Consider the following 15,731-nt stretch of genomic DNA (forward strand, 5'->3'; position numbering starts at 1 on the left):
AGACAAAATACAAAAGCCTGGCACACAAGTTACCGTCTTAGGCATTAACTGGAGCTCTCAAGGCAGATCTGTTCCAGAGAAGGTTATTAATAAATTAGATTCTCTAAAATCACCTACTAACAAGAAGAAAGCACAACAACTTATGGGATTATTTATGTTCTTGAGGCAACACATACCATATATTTAGCAGACATAGCTAAACCAATTTACAAAGTCACCAGGAAAGCAATCGATTTTGTTTGGAATGAGGAACAGGAGGAGGCTTTTCAACAACTTAAGGAGTACATACACCTCTTTTCTACCCTCCAGTCTATAAGACCGGGAGATAAGATAGTATTAGACATAGCTTTCCTACAGGATCATGGTCACTGGGGGCTTTACAAAAAGTCACCAGATGAGCCTAGATTAATTCCAGTGGGATTTTGGTCCAAAAAAATTTCCATATTCTCATTTTAAATACTCCCCTTATGAAAAGTTAATTTGGACTTTGTATGCTGCATTATTGCATCCTGAGCCTTTGACGGGACTTCAACCCATTAAGGTCAGGAGTACCTTGCCACTGAAGGCATGGTTAGATATGTCAGCGGAAGAATTGGCAGGTAGCCAAATTGAGGAGAAGGTACTCGCATGGAAGTGGTATATCAATTGACGTAGTACCAGCGGCGCTGGAGAACCAGCCCTCCTCACCGAGGAGGTTTGCAAGCTTGAGGTAGAGCCACCTACCCGTGCCAACAAGCTTGCCCCAATGGCAAAACCCATTGGAGGGCGTGGACCGAAATACTCACGCACCTTGAAAAATGCCTGGTTTACAGACGGATCAGCCTCCGTGTCCGGCGACCGACATACTTGGAGAGCTGCGGCTTTCAATCCCGCGACATGTCAAGCCCTGACAGCAAAGGGTGAGTCCAAATCTGCTCAGCATGCAGAACTCATTGCAGCATACCTAGCAGTGAGACTCTGTAGAACAACATAGAGCTAAGGTGTATATTTACACCGACTCTTGGGCCGTATATAATGGTATTATATTATGGTCTAGGAAATGGAAAGAAACTGATTGGAGTATTAATGGAAAGGAAATTTGGTCCAAACCTTACTGGGTTAAGTTAGATGAATTTTCAGAAAGGATTAAGATATATGTCACACATGTTAGTGCACACGCTACAGACAACTCACCTACTACATTACACAATCAAGTAGCAGATCAATTAGCTAAAGGGCTCACACCCGATCAAGAAGTCACAATCCTTGATAGAACTAAATCATTACCCATCAAATTATCCATTAAGAAAGACAAGGATGGTAACTATTTTATACCTCTAATTCCAACTATCAAGTTAAAAAAGAGAGATGGCAAATACATGGTTGACAAACCTAAGGAAGAACTTATTCTACCAATCCAATTCATTAAACAGATTCATGCTAATTTAGGACACATTGGACACTCTGCACTCATAAATTGGTTCTATAAAAGAAATATTAAGACCCCCATTAAAGATATTAAATCAGCTGTAAATTCTTGTGAAACTTGTAAAGGAACTCAGACGTTTAGGGCTTTACAACCACCTAGAATTAGTAAACCCTTATTTCCTAATCAACTTCTACACATTGACTTTATTGGTCCATTAACAGTACCTTTTACCCAAAAATATGCTTGTACCTTAGTAGATGTATGCACTGGAATTCTAACTGCAATTGGTCCTAATCACCCAGATGCCAATACTACTCTTAAAACAATCCAAAGTTGGATGACCCATTTTAGTCCTCCACAATGCATTGAATCAGATCAAGGTTCACACTTTACAGCCGCAAAAGTTCAGAAATTAGCACAGGAATGTGATATTGATTGGAATTTTCATTTACCTTATAACCCTACAGCAGCAGGTACAATTGAAAGACAAAATGGTCTTCTTAAACATAAGATTCAAACTTTGATGATGGACAGACACTTCACGTCTCTACAAGAGCTGTTAGATAGAGCTACCCTTTTACTAAATAGCAGACCTAGACCACAGAGGTTATCACCATTTGAAGAACTTTATGCTCCTCATCTTGAAAAAATCCCAGATTATGAATTTGTTCCACCTACACCTAAAATTCATAGAAATTTACCTTATAAAATCTTAACCAAAAATCCTAAAGATGGCTCCCTATCCCCACAGGAAATAATTGCACACAGCGGAGCCTCGCTATATTGGACTGTAAATAACAAGGGACATTTACAACAGACCAAGATATGCAATTCTCAACCCTTTACTTGAGGCCTACACTTATCATATTGCTTTACGCACTTCTATCAGCCATACCTTCTTTCTTTCTCTTACAAATCCTTATAGTCTTTATATCACAGGATGCGTTTAGGGACCGTTGTGAAAATCGTTACTTTCCTTCTTACTCTTATTCTACTCCTCGCCATAGCGATGGGCACCCTGACTCTTATGTGGTGCCAATGGAGAACATACACTCCACCCATCACATCTAATGATACCGAACATCTTCGAGGAATAATTCATGATATCATTTCCACCCTCACTACCCCCACATCTTGGTTCTATAATCACACTGTCTGTATCCTGACAGGTCTATCCTGGAGCGATGGGAGCTCAACATAACCGAATTCCTTCAGAACGTCAAAGGAAATATAGTTACCCCATCACCTGATACTATTCAACTTTCTAATCCTACTCCTCCTCCATCGCCAGCTATTGCTGATATTGTGGCTTTACCACAACCTCCTACTCATACCCCTTCAGCACCTACTGCAACCCAACCTTTACAGCCTTCTACTCCTCTTTACCCACTTTCACACCTGAACCCACCGCCACAACAGAGACATTACCACAGACTCTATCCTGATCTTATCAACCCCTCATGGTACACTAGGATTGCTTTACTAGATGCGATTGCTTACCCACAACCTATTTGCTCTGCTCTCTCGGGTGGAATTATAGAAATAGTTCAAGGAACCCTTAATGATATTCAAAGCCTTTCTGAATATTTACCAGGTCAGGCTGCAATTGATTGGATTTCTATGCTGAAAGATTATATAACAATAATTATATAACAAGCAATTTATGCAGAAGATAGAAATTCACCTCAGATACTCTCATTGTCCACACCAACAGAATTTCTTACTCAACTTTGTTTAGGAAGCCTAGGAGCTCCCGAATCAACCCCAGAATGGCATTTCCACCCAGCTATTACCCAACGAGAAAAAGAATCGGAGGAACTTATGCAAATGATAGAGGAAGAGGAGTCATTTATATAACTCTAGCTTCTGTAATACTCTTCAAAATCTGCAATGGCACAACTATTTCTCCTACTATAGCTACTTCTTTTGAAACTTCTTCTGAAACTTCTACTTCTACTACTATAAAACCAAATACTATAGCAGCAGCTATGACTATGGAACCACCTCTTCATAACATTACTTTAGAACAACTTCCACAACATTACATCTTTCACCCTCCTTATATCTTCACTAACAATACTCTTTTTTGTCTAACTATAGGACACTTTGATTTCAACACTTCTCTATATTACACTGCTACGCATAAACTATGTCCCAGTTATTATACACAGAAGTATTGTCAGCTACAAGCTTTAAATGAAGATCAGACTACTCTAAGAGCATACCATCACACACAACTTAAAGACTGTGTGAAACTTCAATGGTTTCAGGATGCATTACATACTAGATCTGTATCAATTGTTGACACTCAATCTCGGGAACCACAGGGCATAACTTATCATGTCTCTAATGATACCCTTTTACAATGGAGAGGATCCACCATAATGCCGATACAGTCAATAGACCCTTATAGCGCTGAAGAAAACAATACTTGTATACAAAGAGCAACTTTTAATGTAGTACCCTTCATGGAACACTTAATGAGTTTTTGGAACACAGGAGAACTAGATGACACAGATATAGAGGACTATGAGTATGATGATGAGGACAATACTAGTTCGAATCTAGCCGCCTCAACAGAAACAACAGAAACATCCTCAACCATAGAGACCACTACTCCTGAAACCTCACCAACCACTCCAACTTTCATGAATCCCAAACCCTTTTTCTCACCACCAATTTTGAATCCCACATTACCAGAAGGCTTCCCTGAAGGACATCCTATTAATCATACAGTAAAGGAAGGTGACATAACATATTATCAGTATTATCTTACAGAGTTTCCAAATTTTCCAACCTTTGGCAATTTTTGCATTGGAATAGAGTGCACTATGGGTGCCTCTGAAGGCGCTGCATTTGCCTCTCATATGAGGACACCATTAGATGATACAATCACACCTGAAGAATACCTAGAGAAGGACAATAATTTTGGGCCTTTTAGACATATACCTCAGGTGCTGACTGATCTAATTTCCCCTGTCACTTATGATGATTTCACCATAGAACCCAAATTATGGGAAGCACCTCGATTTGGTCCCATCTATCAAATCTGTTTTGCGGCAGGCATAGTGAATAATTCTTTTCCTCTCAATAATACCGACCCTTTCGATCAAAGCTTTACATTCATAGAAAAGGCAATTTATTGTAGAGACCCTTCTTTCCTACCAAAACCGATGAAGGAACTCTTACAGAAACATACCTATCAAAAAACAATCACATTAGCATCTAAGCTCAGAACGCCATCGGCTCTAGGATTTACCCAAAACACATAGAACTTACCAAAACAGAGGGGCATGCTTAATAGTACTCACTTATGCCGAGGCAAAGGAAATATTATACAAACAACTATTAAGTACTATGATTGCAGGCGTAAAAACACCTATAAAAGCTCTTGAATACTCACCACAAGACTGCTCTAACATCACAACAAGTACAATGACATTTACATCAAAAATAGACACAACCATACACAATTGGCTTCAGTCTACTCGTATCTTAATAAGGGAAGAACCCGATAATCTAAATGCCTCACTTATTGGCAATATCACACTCCAATTTTTGTCTATCCAATTTCAACAAACAACATTTCCTATATTTTTATTCAGAAGTAACACCTCTAGTATCAATTTAACAAGGGAAAGTCAGACATACCATGACTGTTCCATTCACAAATTCATGATTTTACATCCTAACCTATCATATGGTGTTATTCCAGTACATTCCATTAACACTAAAGCTGCACCCTTTAGATATCATCCTTACTCTTATGGCCCTTTTCCTATCACAAAGTATAGGAATATATCAGTAAAATTTGATTATACTCAGGGCACTCTTACTAGTGCAGCACCTCACACTATGCAGAAATGGTACAAGTTTCCTGAAAATGTTACCCGACCAACACCATTCCCTTTAGACAAAACTCATTGGGATCTTTGTTCTCAGGTATTAGACCCTAGGATTAATCTCACTTAAAATGTCTCTTATGGAATGAAACCAACCTCTTGGTTTTCTACTTTTGGTGCAAAGATTAACACTCACAACACCTTTAGAATCGCAGGAAGTTTATCACTAGGTTATCAATCATACATGATAATGTACCTCGAAGGAGGATGGAAAAAAGCTTTCCTACACCATCACTCACCTATTACTAACCACACAGTATTACCTAATTCTGATTTCTTCCATGTACCAAACCCGAGAGATCAATGCTTCACCAAGACACCTCTAGACCCCTGCATTATCTATAGAGGATGTTATAATAGCACCATATGTTTAAGGACTTTATATTTTCCTTCCATCTATTCATATGGTATTATTAAGCCTGCACCTACCATTTTAACACCACCTCCTGTCATGACCCACTCTGATAATCCAATTCGAATTATTTACAAACCACAAATTCAACGCACCACTCTGTACTTTTCACCTTCCGACTTTCTTGTAACCTCTCTTATACCTGCATGCGCTTCACAACAACTTAACTTACAATTACCACCCTTTCCCCAACGTTTTCATTCTAATGTTAGGAAACTCCTACAACTTGATGCAGCCTCATTTGCAATGGCATCTCTCTCCCTAACTGTATCTATAGCTAATTCTATTAAGATCAACAAACTGACACGTGACTTAAATGTCTTCATGTCAGAAACGGCCATGGAACAGGCAAAAATCATGAGGTTAGTCTCATCTTCTTTCGATTCGGCCTACGCACTAGCTGCACAGACTCAACAACAAATCAGATTATTATCTGAAGCAACTAAACAACAGAATGAGGCTATCCAAAAGCTTCACATGGACCTAGAGGACCTCAATATTCAATTCCAAATGTATCAATTCAAATGGCAATGCATAAAAATTCAAGACCATTTGACTCAGGCCCACAGAGACATGCTTAATTTAATGCAGTTAGGTACCGGATTTAATCCCTTATGGAGCGATGCTACTGCAAGAGTTGACTTCTCTAAACCTGTTGGTTGTGACACGGCAGACTGCAAAATATCTATTCTAACAACTATTGGCGGAGAAAATCTCCTAGCCTACTCCACTATTGACATCCCTACCAAAATAGGGGAAGATTATGTCTTACCTGTAGGCGATCTTTTGTTCGTTGATCCCTACTTCTTCAAAAAATCAGATCTTATTGAATTCTCGCCCACTGTCTTCATTGCTCATAATGCACTTTATGCAGACTCTTTTCCTGTTGCTTTAATCCCACATCAGCCTAGACCCACTTTCTACTCTTTAGGAAGACATAATTGGGTAATTTGTTTCTCTAACTTTTCCTACTTGGACCATAAGACCTTTTTGGATGTCAACATTTCAAGGCATCAATAATTGCTCTCTCCTTACTAATGCTATGAATATTTCTATAAATAATGTCACACATTATACTACTTATACAGAATCTTCAACTATCTTTTGGCACCCTTCTATGCCCCTTGTCCCTACTCTAACTACCAAGCATTATACCGCCCCGCCTACCCTTAACAAATCTTTTACTAAGTTAGCACAACTTGAGGGTCTCACTAAGAAGACGCTTCAACAACTCAAGAAGCCAATAGACAAACTACATCACATCGTCAACGTACCAAATGCTGGGACCATCGCGACCAAGGAGGACGTCAGGAAACTACACACCGCCTGCCATCTCGGAGATACCCTCCTCTCACTTTGGAGAATCGTACCCTGCACTCCCAACTGGAACGCGCTGAACCCCGTGACCCTCATTCAACATGGATTTTCTTCTTTACAAAATACTTGGACTCTGATTAAGGAAATTGCTCTTGGTTTTGCTTGTTTCTTTTTGCTTTATCTCTTTCTTAAGATGATTTTTACTCTTCTTCCCCGGAAGGAGAAACCTTTTTAGTCTGATTCCTTTGGACTAAATCCCCGGGAATCACCGGGTGGACTGTTATAGAAATAGATTTGTGTGTGTATTAGAGTCAGGAATCTAAGTTTGATGTGTGTATTAGACTTGACATAAGTAACTCCATCTTGTGTGACTGAGTGTAGCTGTGATGCCTGCGTGCCACGATAAGATTAACACTTTGTAGCCCCAGCCTCCAACCAGGCCCCGAGCTCTGTGGGACCCCGATAAGACACACCGAAGATGCACCACACCTTCAACTGAACTGTTAAAAGCAGGGGCTTTTCGGCCACATCCTTGGATGCTTGTCTGCCCTCCACAGGCTTCGTGCCCAGCTCCGGGAAAGCTGCCCCTGCCTTGCTCTCCCTGCACCTCTCTGCGGGAGCTTCCAGACGGCTGCAGAGACCGACGCCGTGGCGGCCGCATCCCTGTGTGTGTGTCTTTCGGCGGATCCTCCGGGTGGCCTGCTGGTGCCGAGAACCATCGGGAACTGGTAAAGAAACGCTGTGTGATTTGCTTTATGTTAGTCTCTGTCTCCCTTCTTGAAACTTGAATTATTGGCTCGGTCTCATTGAACTAAAGTGTCTCTCGACCCTCACGGTGGTATAGCCACGTATTGGGAGTTAGACCACCTGCGTTTACGTCTCCAGAGAAACTGGGATATGGGCCCCATATAATTACAAGGGACTGTACAAGACGGAGGCAGGAGGGGCAGTGTCAGAGGGGATGTGGTGGAGGCAGAGGTTGGCTTTTGTATTTTGAATATGGAAGAAGGGGCCATGAGCCAATGAATGCAAGTGAAGAATCTGCCCTTAAAGCCTCCAAAAAAAAACAAAAACAAAAAAATCAGACCTGCCAGCACCTTTATTATGACCATCTAAGATTCATTTCTGACTTCTGACCTCCAAAACTGTAAGCTCATAAGTTTGTGTTATTTTAATCATTACGTTTGTGGTAACTTGTTACATCAACAATAGAAAACTAACACACCCTGCCTTCTGAAAGACTATGCTGATGCCTCCAATGAGGCAAGACAAGGTTGCCTTATAAGACAATGCAGGGCCCATCACAAGCTGGACCCACCAGCCCTTCTGGTCACCAACCGACTAGGGCCAAATCTCAGCATAACCAGAAGGAACTGTTTTGCACTGGCTAACAGGAGGGGAGGGACTATACGACAAAGGAATTACAGAATCAGACTACCATGCACGAGAAGGGTCAGGAGAGTATTCCTGGGAGCCAGGACTTGGAGGATTCTGAGGATGAGAAACTATAAACTTGAATAGAGAGTTTGTCAATAAGGGACAAACTCCTATCACGCATGATTTAACCCATTGGCAATGGCCCCAGGGTGTAGGCACCCTGAGATAGCCCTTGGAAGCTTGGAGCAAATGAATGCCAAATGAATTCCAAAAGTACAGACTTGGGCTCTGTACAATGATTTATCTGGTCTTTCTCCATGGCTCCCTGGGAGGTAACTTCTAAAACTCTTGGCATTTTCTCATAATAGTAGTGTCTTTGTCATGTGTGAACCACTTAGATTACACCTGAGTTCATACCAACAAGGTCCTGAAGGGAGTGGATCACCAGAAAGACTAATGAAGTGACAAGAAGGTTGGGGCTTGGGGTCAGCCTGACCTCCACAGAGGGTAGGGGAAGCTGCAGACTGGGTTCTATCACATGGTTGAGAATGAAAAAAATCATGTCTACATGAGGTAACCCCAGGAAAAACTCTAGACACTGGGGACAGGGTGAGGGTCCTGGGTGGTGAACACATCGATGTGCCAGGAGTGGGCAGCAGCCTCACTCCGCAAGGAGAAGGCAACAGAGCTTGGCATCTGGAACTTTTCTTGACCTAGGCATTTGCATCTCTCCCAAACTGTAGCCTTCCAAATTCATGAGCGCCCTAGCCAGATTGGCTCAGTGGTTAGAGCACTGGCCCGCAGACTAGAGGGTCTCGGGTTCAATTCCACTCAAGGGCATGTACCTGGGTTGACGGCTCAATCACTGATACTCCGAGAGCACGTGCGGGAGGCAACCCATCGATATGTCTCTCTCACATCGATGTTTCTCTCTCTCCCTTCCACTCTCTCTGAAAAGCAATGGAAAAAATATCCTCTGGTAACGGTTAAAAAAAAAGTTAAAATCATGAATTTTAATGTATATTTCACCACAATAAAAAATCCTTAAACAGGTGAAATTTGTTTTAGTAATATTTTATGTATCACAATATAGTCAAAATATTTTCATTTTAATATGTAACTAATTTTTAAGATTGAAATGTTTTATATTCTTGTTATCATACTAAAGCCTTTGAAAAGTTAGCATTCAGCGTGTATGCTACACTTACAGGGCACCCCAGTGAGGGCTAGCCAATTTCAAGTGCTCAATAGCCTCATGGAGCCAGTGGACAGCCTTCATCTAAAACCTCATCTGCAAGCATCTCCATTCTACTTGCAAAGACCCACATGTTCCCTGCAACACTCCTGCAGCCCATCTGCAAATCCGCCTACAGGTTTTCTGCAAACTTCCCACATCATCTTCAAACACGCCCACAGCTCACAGGCCGATCCCTGAATCTCACTGCGGGCAGCTTCAGAACCTTTGCAGGTTGATCTGGCCTGCAAAGCACCCCTCTTCTTAGTGTAAAATGCCATATGCCCATGGGAAACACTCTGGCAGGGCCCCACATAGTCCTCTCCAAGTCCGGGGAGGGGGGGGGGGGTGGCCTGAGGCCGGACAGGAGACCCCCAGGTGTCCTTCCTCTTGCTTCCCCTCAGGCTCTTCATCCTGGGCCTCTTCTAGGAAGGCAACCAGCTCCTCCCGCAGCACCGGGTCTCCAGCCCCAGGCTACACAGCTGGCCCAACAGCTGGACATCGCTCTTCAAAGTTTCTCCTGCTGGAGGGAAGGGAGAGTCATGGGCATTCCACCCCAGAGAGCATGCCCCCCAACCTGGGTGGAAGCAGGTCCCAGCTCAGGACCTGACAGAGTCTTTGCTTGACCTAACTTTAGTCAGGCTCCTGAAACTTCCCGTAGGCCCACCTGTGCACCGCCTCGTAAAATGCAGTCTTAGCAATAATCCCCATCCTCCATCCCTGAACACTCTCCATAGCTTATCTAGTCTGGTTCTTCACCTCCCACATCTCCCAGGTGATGTCTGATCACCCTGGCCGGTCTTCAGCAGGAATCCTGCTGAGTCGCTTGACCCAAAATGACCCCTTCCTGCTGATGTAATTTTCTATCCACTGTCCCCCAGCGGCTCCTGCGCCGTAAATTTCCACTTGCCCATGCTGTACTTGGAGTTGAGCCCAATCTTTCTCGTCCACTGTAAAATCCCATCACAGTGGTCCCTGTTCCCATCACCTTACTACCTATACCATGTTCTTGGGCAGGTCCTTGCTGTGTCCCGGGACCTTATCTGCCATCCTGCTTCTCACGGTGTCTCTTGATCTGTCGCTCTCTCTCCATTTGTCTCTCCCTGTCTATACCTCTCTGTGTGTGTGTCTGACTCTTAATCTCTTGGTCTCTCGTTTCCCTCTCTTGGTATCCATCTCTCTGTCTCCACCTGTCTGTCTGTTTCTATGTCTTTCCATACCCCATCTTTCTGTCTGCCTGTATTTCTCTGCCTTTGTCTCCACCTCTCTGTCTCTTAAATTTAATCTGAGTCTCTGTCTCTGTTGCTGTCCTCAATCTCTGCTTTCCATCTCCATCTCTTTCTGGGTCTCTCTTTGTGTCTGTCTCTATTCCTGCCTCTCACTCTTTGGGTCTATGTGTCTACCTCTCTTTGGGTCTCTCTCTAGCTCTCTCTCTCTCTCTCTCTCTGGCTTTATTTCTCGATTTCCGTCTCTCAATTTCTGTCTTTCAATCTCTGGCCCTTTCTATTTTCACACATTGACTTTAATTCATTCATTCATTCATTCATTCATTCATTCTCCCCCACCCCTACTCTATCTCTTGCCCCTCCAAATTCCTCACTCACCAACTCCTCCCAGATCCACAGCAGACTCTCCCTGGCACCTTCAGTGTCTGCCCCTGGAGACATGAGGGTCTGGTCAGCTCTCCCTGATGGGGGGCACCTCTCAGGGCCCTGGGGGTTGGACCCAGCCCTGGAAGCACCAGTCCAGCCTGCCTCAGCTGCCTCCACAGCTCCATAGTCTCTGAGCAGTGGCTGCACAGAACAGGAAGTAGCAAGGCCCAGAATGACCCAGCCCCCTGGAGACCTGGGGGGTGGGGGAAATAAAGGGCAGTGGAAGGGTCTGACATGGCATCCCAAAGCCCGTTCTTCAGTGAGAATCAGCATTTTTTTCTTTCTGAAGCCTAATCTCATCTCCGCTTACAAGCATCCAACTCCACCCCTCCATGTCTCTTCCCAGGAATAACCCCTCCCTGTCTTTGATGTCTATTGATGCCTGGCCTCATCCTGTGTAGCCCTCTCCTGGGTCTTGGGTCCCAACACTCATCCTCAAACCCCAACTTGGTCCTTGCCTTTCTCCACTCAAGCCATCCAGGGCTTCCCAATCAGTGTGCCTGAGGAGCCAGGAGTGGCTTCCAAGAGAATGATCCCTCGGCTGGGCTGCCTCAATGTCCGGGTTGCTGGTATTTCACTGAGCAGCCAACTCTGCTGACTCTAGACTTGCCCACAGATGGTATCACTTTCAGCACTGGGCCCTGCAGGGAAAAGGTTGGAACACACTGCAGGCCTCCCTCTGCTAGAGCCCCTCTGTCAGGCCCAGGACGTTCAAATTCCTTTGATGTGTCAATGGCTTCAAAGTCCCTGACTCCAGTCTGACCTCCCTCCTGAGCTTCAGACCCCTACTCAGCATCTCCACCTGGATGTCTCAAGATGCATATGGTCAAAACAGAACTCTCAATTGGGACCTACCCCACCGTATTAGTTTCCCGGTGCTGCTTTAACAAATTACCACAAACTTAGTGGCTTAAAACAGCACAGCGTTATTCTCTTACAGTTCCAGAGGTCAGAAGTCTAAAGTGAGTGCACAGGGCTGGGTTCTTTCTGGAGACTCTAGGGGAGAATCAATTTTCTAACTTTAACAGCTTCTAGGAGCCACCCACATTTCCAGGCTCATAGCCCCTTCCTTGTATCACTCCAAGCTCTTCCATCTGAAATCAAGACTTTCCTGCCTCCGTTTTATAATATCCTCATGATTACATTGGGCCCACCTCAATTACCCAGGATAATCTCCCCATCTCAAGATTTCTAACTTAACCACATCTTTTGCATATCACTGATAGTGACATACTCACAGGTTCCAGGGATCAGAACGTGGATATTTGAGGGGGGGGGGGTCCTTCCAAGCACCTGCTACTCCCCAGTTTCCCCATCTCTCTGAGTGGCAGCACTGTCCTTGTAGTTTCTCGAGGTGCTGGCTCCAACTCCAAAAGAGATTCATAATCTGAGTACTTCTCACCATTTCCATTGCCCCATCTCTGCTCCTGTCTCCATTCATCTCTGGTTTGGATGAGTATAGTAGCCTCTTTGCACCCCCCCCCCCCGCCCTCTAAGATCTGTTTCCCGCCTGGCAGAATTGATCTTTACAAAATGTAAATTAGATGACACTGTCCTGAGAAGGGAATAAAATCCTACCAGGCCTGCACAGTCAGCTCCCGGCCCACCTGCCTGACCTGGTCTTCCACCTCTGTCTTCAAGACGGTTCTCACCTCTGGGCCTTTGCACTGGCTGCTACCCTGCCTGGAACACTTTCCTCCCAGATGTTTGAATGGCTGCTTCCTTCTTATCCTCCACTTAAATGTCATGTCTTCAGAGAGGCTTTTGCCAATGGCCCTGTACCGCTGTCACTCCCTATCATATTACCTGTTCGTATTTGCCTCTTATCAAATACTATCTGAAGTTACCTTGCTTCTTCTGGTGTTTCCTATCCATCCTCTCCCTGCCTGGAATGCTGACTCCCGGAGATGGGGCTGGGTCGGTCCTGTTCACCACGGTAACCTCAGCACCCAGAGCAGTGCCTGCGCCATGGTACCTGCTCAGTAAATATTTGTGGAGTGAATGAATGAGTGAATGAATGAATGATTCCATCCTCAAGACTTCACATCGACTCTTCACTCTGAGCTCCAAACTGAAGTCACACACACATCACAGTACTAATCTTTTTTTTTTTTTTTTCTCATTAATCTTTGTTTTAATCGGTCTCAACATTCTGTGACAGATTTTTGGTCAAGTTGTTTCCATTAAAAACTAATAAATAAAAACTAATAACTAACTAAAACTAATAACTGATTTTAAAAACTAATAACTTAAAAACTGCCACACACACACACACACAAATGGTCCACAAAACATTCTCCTTTCCTTCTGAAGGTTTTACGATGCACTGTAATCATTAACCAGTCTTTTACTATTAAACTTAAATGGCCAATTGAGACAAACAGTTCTGAGACTGTTCTCCCACCACTGATTAAGACTGGGGTGGCAGGTATTGGGGATAATATTCATTTAGCCTTCTGAGCTTTCTGGGCAGACTTGGTGACTTTGCCAGCTCCAGCTGCCTTCTCGTCCACTGCTTTGATGACACCAACAGCAACTGTCTGTCTCATGTCACGAACAGCAAAACGGCCCAGAGTCAGAGAAGCTCTCAACACACATGGGCTTGCCAGGCACCATATCAGCGATGGCAGCATCACCAGATTTCAAAAACATAGGGCCATCTTCCAGCTTTTTCCCAGAATGACAATCAATCTTCTCCTTCAGCTCAGCAAATTTGCAAGCGATATGAGCTGTGTGACAGTCCAGCACAGGTGCATACCCAGCACTGATCTGGCCTGGATGGTTCAGGATAATCACCTGAGCTGTGAAGCCAGCTGCTTCCATTGGTGGGTCATTTTTGCTGTCACCAGCCACACTGCCACGACGAACATCTTTGACAGACACATTCTTGACATTGAAGCCCACATTGTCCCCAGGAAGAGCTTCACTCAAAGCTTCATGGTGCATTTCAACAGACTTTACTTCAGTTGTAACATTGACTGGAGCAAAGGTGACCACCATGCCGGGCTTGAGAACACCAGTCTCCACTCGGCCCACAGGGACAGTACCAATACCACCAATTTTGTAGACATCCTGGAGGGGTAGACGCAGGGGCTTGTCAGTTGGACGAGTTGGTGGTAAGATGCAATGCAGAGCTTCAAGTAGTGCAGTTCCACTGGCATTGCCATCTTTACGGGTGACTTTCCATCCCTTGAACCAAGGCATATTAGCACTTGGCTCAAGCACGTTGTCACCTTTCTAACCAGAAATTGGCATAAATGCTACTGTGTCAGGGTTGTAGCCAATTTTCTTAATATAGGTGCTGACTTCTTTAACAATTTCCTCGTATCTCTTCTGGCTGTAGGGTGGCTCAGTGGAATCCATTTTGTTAACACCAACAATCAGTTATTTCACACCCAGTGTGTAAGCCAGGAGGGCATGTTCACAGGTCTCCCCATTTTTGGAGATACCTGCTTCAAATTCACCAACACCGGCAGCAACAATCGGGACAGCACAGTCAGCCTGAGATGTGCCTGTAATCATGTTTTTGATGACGTCTCTGTGTCCCGGGGCATCAATGATGGTCACATAATACTTGCTGGTCTCGAATTTCCACAGGGAGATAGCAACGGTGATACCACGCTCACGTTCAGCTTTCAGTTTACCCAAGTCCCAGGCATACTTGAAGGAGCCCTTCCCCATCTCAGCTGCCTCCTTCTCAAATTTTTCGATGGTTCTTTTGTCGATCCCACCACATTTGTAGATCAGACGGCCAGTAGTGGTACACTTGCCGGAATCTACGTGTCCAGTGACGACAATGTTGATATGAGTCTTTTCCTTTCCCATTTTGGGTTTGTTAGTGGTGGTTTTCAAGACACCTGTGTTCTGGCGGCAAACCCGTTGCGAAAAGGCTCACAGCACTAATCTTGAGATCTCCTCTCCATCCCTTACCCTGAAGTCTAACCTCGACACCCGCTCGATCTTTTTCCCAGGGGAAAATAATGCTGGTCAATTTGGGGGGCACTGAATTCCCTATTGCAAGGAGGGAGCCAGCGAGAGCTGGAGAACAGGGAGGCTCAGGGGAACCCTGACTTTAGTCAGAGGAAGGGAAGGTGCTCTAACTGGAAGGACTGCCCACCCTCTCCTAGGGAAAGGCTAGAGTCCCACTACAAAGCCTACAGAGAGGGCACTCAGAGAAATCCCTGAACCCAAAAAAGAGTAAAAAATGCAAGCGCCTTCAAGAGGGGAGCATGACCCAAAAAGACGTCAAACCCGGAGCCAGGTGGGCTGGGTAAAACGGGACCGGCCCCTTCCGGTGACGTAATCCCAGCAAGATGGCGACGCCCAGGGCGGTAGGTGATCGGAGTTCCTAGAGCCCCGAAATGGAAGTCCATTCAGCTGCCTCCGCCTTCAGGGCCAATGTCGGCGCCCGGGAAGCAAGGAGCGTGGG

At 44.5% G+C, this 15,731-nt stretch overlaps 2 pseudogenes across 2 annotated transcripts; both read right to left on the reverse strand.

Moving 5' to 3' along the window:
• Positions 1-580: 580 nt before the first annotated feature.
• On the reverse strand, positions 581-11,427 carry LOC308554497 (glutamate-rich protein 4-like; annotated as a pseudogene). The gene is made up of 3 exons: positions 11,251-11,427; positions 10,045-10,170; positions 581-719 (listed from the first exon to the last, which is right to left on the reverse strand). The product of its transcript is annotated as a glutamate-rich protein 4-like (transcript).
• A 2,304-nt stretch (positions 11,428-13,731) lies between these two features.
• LOC308555102 (elongation factor 1-alpha 1 pseudogene) lies at positions 13,732-15,204 on the reverse strand (annotated as a pseudogene). The gene has a single exon. The product of its transcript is annotated as an elongation factor 1-alpha 1 pseudogene (transcript).
• Between the last annotated feature and the right edge of the window lie 527 nt (positions 15,205-15,731).

The sequence above is a fragment of the Miniopterus schreibersii genome, assembly GCF_964146895.1.
Source record: "Miniopterus schreibersii genome assembly, chromosome: 3".
Lineage (NCBI taxonomy): Eukaryota > Metazoa > Chordata > Mammalia > Chiroptera > Miniopteridae > Miniopterus > Miniopterus schreibersii.